Source organism: Saccostrea cucullata, unplaced genomic scaffold (assembly GCF_032062105.1).
Source record: "Saccostrea cucullata isolate Sc308-1 unplaced genomic scaffold, CSIRO_AGI_Scuc_v1 ctg321, whole genome shotgun sequence".
Classification (NCBI taxonomy): Eukaryota; Metazoa; Mollusca; class Bivalvia; order Ostreida; family Ostreidae; genus Saccostrea; species Saccostrea cuccullata.
In genome coordinates this window covers 300,030-309,020 of record NW_026931624.1, presented here as the reverse complement: position 1 = coordinate 309,020, position 8,991 = coordinate 300,030, and the positions used below count along the sequence as shown (strand labels likewise).

General features: G+C 33.6%; 1 long non-coding RNA gene across 1 annotated transcript; it reads right to left on the bottom strand.

Moving 5' to 3' along the window:
* Positions 1–3,195: 3,195 nt before the first annotated feature.
* Positions 3,196–6,213, bottom strand: LOC134233157 (uncharacterized). Its single transcript, XR_009984925.1, has 3 exons — positions 5,760–6,213; positions 4,245–4,318; positions 3,196–3,707 (listed from the first exon to the last, which is right to left on the bottom strand). It is a non-coding gene; the product is annotated as an uncharacterized LOC134233157 (long non-coding RNA).
* Positions 6,214–8,991: the final 2,778 nt, after the last annotated feature.

Here is an 8,991-nt window from a genome sequence, read left to right as displayed (position 1 = left end):
TCAGCTGGTATGGTCCAGGGACTTTATGCAAGGTACAAGGTAACATTAATGCCGATAAATATATAAATATCATTGACAACCACCTGTGGCCTGTTATTGCCCGACATTTCCCTGCAAACAACTACGTTTTTCAAGACGACAATGCGCCGGTACATAGAGCCCGTGTTGTAGAGGAATATAAACGTGCAAATAATATTCGAGGTATGGTGTGGCCAGCCCAGAGTCCGGACATTAATATCATTGAAAACTGTTGGCATAGAATTAAAAGACAGATCCAAAGTCACGTCGGAGATAATACCACCCCTGATCAGCTGTTCGATGTTATTTTACACACTTGGCAGAATTTCACCATAGAGTATATTCAAAACCTTTATAAATCCATCCCAAAACGCATCATGGCATGTATACGATCCAAGGGACATTTAACAAAGTACTAAAGGTAAGCGTTTGTTTTGTTTTTGTTGTATTTGGGTGACTTTTATGTTGCAAGCGCGATAACTCTCAAATCACGTCCGCCATTTTTCCGCGAATACTTATGGCACGACGCTGTATATTGATAGAAATTCGCATACTTGTTTTTAGTAAAAAAAAAAAAATTGCTTATGCGACATATTGAAGAAAGTGACAATGATACCTACTACCTAGGTAATTCTTGCAATGGACAATCAAATTGTTTTTATACACTGACTTTTAGTGAACCTTTGAATTTGTAAAATACTAGTATTGATTGATTAAACAACTTTCCTTTTCATACGGTTTTTTTTTTTTTTTTTTTTTTTTTTTTTTTTTTTTTTACAATATTTCATGAAAAATATTTGCAAAATACTCAGAATATGTTCGTTTATATATATCGTGCAAGACTCTTTTTTAAATAATTGTCGTATACCATTTACTTATTCGAACATTTAATTGTATGAAAAGTCAATAATGTACATTTCTTAAAACTTTATTATCTTGTTTACTTGTCTTTCTTCCTGTGAGAGAAATAGTTCATAATATTAATAAACAGATGTACTCAGTATCTGTATCAAAATACAGAATGAACAGTGATCGGTCTTAACGACGACGGACCTAATTCATTTCTACAATAGAAAATTTACTCAAATTTTATTATGAGGTAAAGTGACTTTTTGTGAGTTAAAATCGATGAAAAAAATATATGGTCATCGATATAGATTTTTAATAGGGAGTGTTTCAAAAGTACGCAACGAAAATCGATGATTACCATAGGAAGTAATGGGAAAATGCGAGTTTGTGGTATAAAAGTGATGATTAAAAAAATTCTGCAATAGAATTTTTGTTCATATTAAGATACAATGTTAACAAGATAATTTAGTAGCAAATAATGCCAAAAAATAAATAGGTCATCGGCCTAGATTTTTTAAGGGGGTGTGTCAAACTCTGGTGAATGGCATATTTCGGGGGAAAATTTTCATTGTAAATACCTTGGCAAAATAAATTGTGTCGTTTTATTTCCTTATTCTTCAATTTACTTTTACACTAAATAATAATTTAAATTTAAGTTGTGTAAAACTCTAGGGGTGGTGATAAAGTAGAATTTATGTGAAATAAATGCATATAATACTCTAGGGATTGTCTCAAAGTACGATTTTTGTGACCCACGTCCCATGGGAATCAATATCTGAAAGCCTGATAATTTCAAAAGTTAATATTTTCTTAGCATACCTGTAATTAACTAAAATACTTGTACCTGATACAGTGTTTGTCAAATTAAAAATAAGCATAGATAGTAAAAGTTTAAGTATAAGGGACTGTTTCAAGATAGGTGTTTTTGATTTTTCGTTAAATGCGTGCTTTACTGCATATGATCAAATAGTCAAATACTGATGCATTCATCACGAAAATAGTACAGAAAAACAAAAGGCTCATGGGCGACATTGCTCATCTTAGCACACTGGCTAGAGAAAAAAAGAAGCAAAAATCACTTCATTATTGAGAGTTTACATTGGGGGGGAGAGGCTTAAATTTAAACAACCTGATGATGCATCCATATCAATATAACAACTGGCTTTGCTGTTATTGAGCAGATGTTTTTTTTTAATTTATTCATTTGACACCCCCTCACACATTATGGTCCAACCCTACCCCTGGGGCCCCCATTTGAACCAGTACAACTATTACTACCTTAAGATTTTTATGCCTCCGTAAACGAAGTTTCAGGGGTTTATAGTTTTTGTCATGTCCGTCCGTCTGTCTATCTGTCTCTCTGTTCGCAAAAACTTTAACCTTGCCCATAACTTTTGATTTATTGGAGTTATGACTTTCAATGGATACCAAGAACTTTGACCTTGACCTTTGAGATTGACCTACTTTAAAAAAGCAAACCTTGACCATAACTTTTAAAGAGTTAGGGCTAGTACTTTCATATTTACATATTTGATCCTTATGACATAACCTTTCATTTGATAACAAGAACTTTGACCCTTTGACCTTGGAGTTTGACCTACTTTTTAAAAAATTGAACGTTGGACATAACTTCTGAACGGTTAGGACTAAGGCTTTCATGCTCTACATAAGTATTCTATGTGGCAAGACCTTTCATTTGATACCAAATTACATTGACCTTTTGACCTTGACCTTGGAGATTTTTGTACTTATTGAAAAAAAAAACTTTAACATTGGCTTACTTTCAAATTTCACAATTGTTTTCCAGTGAGAATACCCTACTTTTGGTACCAGTTAATTAAATTTGCACTTAAGAAAAGCTTAATCTTTGCTATGTTGCCATACGGGGGCATCAGTGTTTTACAAACACATCTTGTTTCTTGGTATTTTTAGGTAAAACTTTGATCCCCTATTGTGTCCCACCTTAACCCCCCCCCCCCCCCCCCGAGCTGAAATATCTATCAATTTGTAATCTGGGAATGTTTTCGCAAAATTTGACAATAATGCACCTGTGTTATTTTACTCTGAGTCTAGGCTACTATAATTGTAAAAGTATAAGAATTTCTAACACAGGTAAAATACTTTATTAATAAAGTATTTCACATTTCAGGACAAAATGATGACAGGTATAATAGATTTAACTATGCAGTATCAAACAGTACCATTGGGTATCAAATACATGTATTGATGAAATTTAATATACGAAAATATTTTACTTGTATATGTTGGTTTATAATGATTTCACTCAGTCATTTTAAATAGCTACATGTATTAGCTGTTACCTTATATACAAACTTTGATTTTTTTAACTAGTCTTTTTATGAGATATAACATATATACATGTGGGGTAAAACTAACCGTGCACTAACTAGAGTTCCTAATTATATCATCACATCTGTATATCTAAAAAATGATGTACGTGCTGTTTACATGTAGAACAACACTAAAAACTTGCATTATTGTTACATATGAAAAGTTTGTAAAAATTTTCCCAGTGGCTAATCATATATTCTGGTGCTGTAAAGTTGGAGGTATTTCGGTTGAGAGAGTAAAGGTTGGAACAGCAGATATTGGCACACTAAAGAACCCTCACTCCTCATTCCTCCCAAGTGTCATTCACTGCATTTTGTGACTTCTCATCAGGGTTAAATAATCTTGTAACTTGTGTTAAGCTACAACAATCAATCCATGCCTGCAAGGTGCATTTTTGGAAATGCTGGAAATTCAAGAAAAATTCCTGACGATGATGGGTGCTCCATTAGATGCAGCAATTTGAACTATCTGCATATTGTCGTTTCTACCTGAAATACACAAAAAACTATGTGATATTCAGATAAATAAATAACATTCAATCAATCAATATCAAGTGTACACAATTTTTTGCATTTTGTTAACAAAGGTAAAATAAAAAAAAGAACACTATGCGCCCAGAGGCAACAAAGATTTGAAAAGCTATTTTTAGCTTAAGGGTCACAGTCAAGGTCAAACTAAGGGTCATTTACCTTGGTGTCTTTTGAAAACTTAATTAGTGGATTATGCATACCAAATATGAAGTCTCTATCTGTTAAAAGTTATGGCTAAGGTTAAAGTTGACAACAGACAGACAAACAGACAGGACAAAAACAATATACGCCTCTGATCTATCGATTGGGGCGCATAAAAAATATATGAATAAACTGAAAGACTCAAAATAAAAATTAATATTCACACCCTAATAAAGCATATGATTAATCAGCATTGTCAGTGTACAAAGAATAGGAGAATGACTTTTAACATTTATCTCCCTTTTGAAAAAGTCATGAGTGAAGTTTTCATTTTAAAAGACTTCAAAAACATACCTAAACAAGTCTTGGGTTTTTTCTTCAACAGCAGGTATTTCCTCAGTACAAGTATCTCAGTCTGCAGATTTTTTCTGTGGTAAAAAAAAAATAAAACATTAAATTTGAAATGCAAAATACATTTGTGATCTACATACATGTACATGCATCTTAAATTTGTATAGAATAGTATTATCAGTGTGATTCAGTTTTGAGTTGTTAATTTTTTAAAGCCGCGAGTGCATGTGCTGTTAAAGATGAAGACAACTTATTATTATATTTTCTGGAGGAAACAATTATGATTGTTATACCTTTAAAAAATTGTTCCTATACAAATCTATACGAAAAAAGTCTAACATTTCTAATGTTTTGCTGAGCGGGCATAAAAAAATCGATGTTGGACCGCTGAGTGAGATGTCGGACCGCTCGGAGAGATTTTGGACTACTTACGTCACAGAATGGGCGGAGCTTAATCTCATTTTCATTCGTTGGCCTAACGGCCTCAGGCAGACAGTTTGGTTCTTGGGTCCGACAAAACGCATGTTGCCCTCGAACTCAGTCAATAAATGTATAATGATACACAACTAATAATTCAACAACTTTTTGCATTAAAACAAATGATTCAAGGGTTCAAATACTGTATAATCCCTATTAACTGCCCCGGGCGCTTAGAAAATTGTAAAAAGGGGGCGGTTTTTTGGTACTCTATTTATGATATTCAATGTCATATTTTAACTTAAAAAAATCTTTTGAAAAAAAAATAAATACAGGGAACCAATAAAATAATGTCTAACTTTACTTAAAGTGAAGATAATCCACCCAAATTATGCTAAATTATTCATTACCATTGAAATATTGGATAATAGATAAGTTTAATTTTTACTTTCTTCAATATTTTGATACGATTCTTGTTGATTTTAATCACTTTACAGCCAGAGGGCCCTTATTTCCTGACAATTGGAAAAAGACCTAAGGGGGCGCTTATAGGGGCAGGGGCGGTTCATATGGATTATATGGTATATGATGTATAAGATACCATACTGCCATACTTGATTCTAATGATTACATGTTGGTAACACAGGGGAATTACCAACAACACACATGTAAAATCTTTACAGAAGTTTGCTAGTTTAATTTCATTGCTATATGGGAAAATTTTATCAATGATTGGATGAAGCTAGCACAAAATACATATATCTAAAAACAAAGTGATCAGCCTGTTTCAACATTGCTGGTACTTTACTTGATTCATCTCTAAGCAGGTAAATAGCCAGGTTTATCTGCATGGCTTTATATTTAAGCTTGGTTGAATATTCTTTGAGAATTAAGTATGCTTATAAATTAACTCGGCTACTCTAATAAGGTATTTTGCTTAACATTTACAACCTATTGCAATTGCATCCAAAATCTTTAACATTTTTACATAGACATAAAGATGCATTAAAAGAAATATATTCAACAATAATCATGATAATAATAAAACATAATGAATAAATGCAACATCTAGCCTAAAACAAAAAATCTAAATATGGTTACCTGTTCCAAATGAAATACTGAATAGTGCTGAGATCACATCAGAAATTTCAAGCTTTGGCAGTTGTTAGCATGTGGTTAGGTCCTGGCATTCCGGGCTCTTGTTTTCTCCTTCATTTACAAACACTTTTATGTTCATTTAGCATCATGCATGTTTAGTTCATCTTTAGGACGAAAAGTCAACATAACAGACATTATTCAGAAAAAGATCTTTCCTTACAAATCATCTCCATCAGAAACCTCAACTTGAACTTATTGTCTCAGGCCACGGTCCAGAATCCGCTCTAGAATCGTATCGATAATGAGAGACAGGGGTCGTACATTTGGCCGTAGTTTATGACGATGTTTGTACTTGCTGCACTTAATTTTTTAATGAAAAACGAAGCTTCAAATGAACAAAACCAGCCTAACCGGCGAGTCAGGAGAGTCATCAACATCACAACACGTTTTTGTTTACTCGCCATGCGCTTATGGCAAATGTCGTAAAATAATATAGAATCAACAAATGAATGTAAATCGAATTGTGTGAAATATTTTTGAATTGGGAGTAAAGGTATGAAACTCTCTGTAAACATTAAAAAATGTATATCAATCATCTTTAGCAATACATAATTACGTCAATCTGATTCAAGGCAGATGCGCGACTTCCTGCGCAGTGGCGCGAAATTTCGAATTAGGTCCGTCGTCCTTAAAAGAAAAACGGATCCTTGAAAGTTCCGGTGCCTAGGAGAAGTAAGCATCCACAATGACAGGTCACACCTGCCGACCCGCAGTGAGCCTACGAAACTGAAGCTCTCTGAAATTAATTAATTCTCTGCACGTCCATCCGTTTTTCTCAGACTAGCCAGCTAAAGATCTATGTACAGTACTCCACATCAATTAATCTAAAGAATTTGAATTATCATTTTATTTTCTTTTTGAGTTGTTTGCTTTAGTAGCCTTTACAGTTACCTAATTTCAGAATCAATAGAGCATGAAAGCCAATTAAATTTGCAACATCAACATAATTTTTTTTTCGTTCTGAGCACTCTTGGACGCCACCAATGGAGACAATTAGGGAGAAATTTTTGAAATTGAACTTCCTGTCTTTCAAACTGAAAATCTCAGGTTGATATTTTGAAACAAACATTTGTTATGGAACGCCATAGCTGCCTTAAGGTATGTTGCATACTGTTATATGGTGTGTTCTATATAATAAAGAGTTGAATCAATATAATAAAGGGTCACCACTCCTTGTTAAAGGGTGAAGCGTACATAATACATGGTGCGTTCAATATAATCAAGGGTCGGTTCTTTATGTTAAATGGTCACCACTCCTTGTTATACGGTGAAAGATACATTATAAATGGTGTTTTTAATATAATAAACGGTCGGTTTAATGTGTTATATGGTCACCACTCCTTGTTATCGGGTGATAGGTGAATAAATGGTGCATTCGATATAATAAAGGATCGGTTTAATATGTTAAATGGTCGCCGCTACTTGTTATAGGGTGAAGTATACAAATTAAATGGTGCATTCGATATAATAACGAGTCGGTTTAATATGTCAAATGGTCGCCGCTACTTGTTATAGGGTGGAGTATACAAATTAAATGGTGCATTCAATATAATAACGGGTCGGTTTAATATGTCAAATGGTCGCCGCTACTTGTTATAGGGTGGAGTATACAAATTAAATGGTGCACTCAATATAATAACAGGTCGGTTTAATATGTTAAATGGTCACCGCTACTTATTATACTGTGAAAGATTCAAATTAAATGGTGCATTCGATATAATAACGGGTCGGTTTAATATGTTAAATGGTCGCCGCTACTTGTTATAGGGTGGGGTATACAAATTAAATGGTGCACTCAATATAATAAAGGGTCGGTTTAATATGTTAAATGGTCACCGCTACTTGTTTTAGAGTCAATGGTAGATAAATGGTGTTTTCTACAAAGTAAATGGTTGGTTTACCAGGTTAAATGGTTACTGCTACCTGTAATAGGATAAAAGGCACATAATAAATATTTAAAATAAGTTAAAAACATCTAAAAATGCGTCAAGTACAATTATCATTGTTAAGCTAATTTTATACGGTTTCAAAAAATGCACATTAAATACTAGCTATGATAAATTAATTAACTGGTGTTAGAGAGGGATTTCAATGGTACAGTTCTCCTTTAGTATTCTTATTTAAAGATAAAAAAAAAAGGAAGAAAGAAATTAAAAATGAGTAATCCGGGTGAAAATTAGCAAAGAAAATGGGACGAACTTATCCTTTGTAGACCTGGCTGATGGAACAAAATGTCTCGTATTTTTAAATGTTTAATATCACTATCAAGTACGATTCACAAAAAAAAAAAAAAACAGCTAATGGTAGGGGAGGGAGAGCAAAGTGTCAGGCGCGGATCCAGTCTAGGAATTTTTTTTCCAGGGGAGGGGTCCACCCCAGTAAAAGAACTTTTCATTCCTGACATCTCTTGACAAGCAAAAAAAAGACAAAACTGTTTTTCAAATGTGAAAAAACTATTTCCGGGGGGCACACCTCTAGACCCTCGCATGAGCAATACTTCTCTTTTTGCCGTTTGTTTAACGAAGGGGAGGGGGGGGGGGGGTAGAAATTGAAAGGCGTTAATAATTTACAGGCTTAAAGTTGACAAACTATTGGGGGATTTAGGATCTTTCTCTAACTTTTCGAAATATTCTTAATTAAATTCTTTAAATTGGGACAAACTTTACTTCAACCAAGCTGCAACAAAAAGTGGGGGGGGGGGCATTTGAATGAAAAATTTCATATTAAATCAAATTGGTGCGCTTTCCCCCTCGTACCACAGACTTACATAGATATCTTGATATTTTATTGTTTCAGGTTAAATTTACTAATTCTGAGATGTAATGGGGGTGGGGGTTGTTTGCTTGTTTATTTTTTCCATTTTTATTGTTGTTTTTTCTTTTGAAACTATGTAAAATTAGCTACTCAATTTGACACACTCACATCTTAACCCTTTTTTGTATATTTCACCCTATAAAAGGTAGCAGTGACCATTTAACATGACAAACCGACCCTTTATTATATCGAATGCACCATTTAATTTGTACATGTATATACTTCAACCTATAACAAGTAGCGGCGACCATTTAACATATTAATTCGACCCGTTATTATATTGAATGCACCATGTAATTTGTATGCTTCACCCTATAACAAGTAGCGGCGACCATTTAACATATTAAACCGACCCGTTATT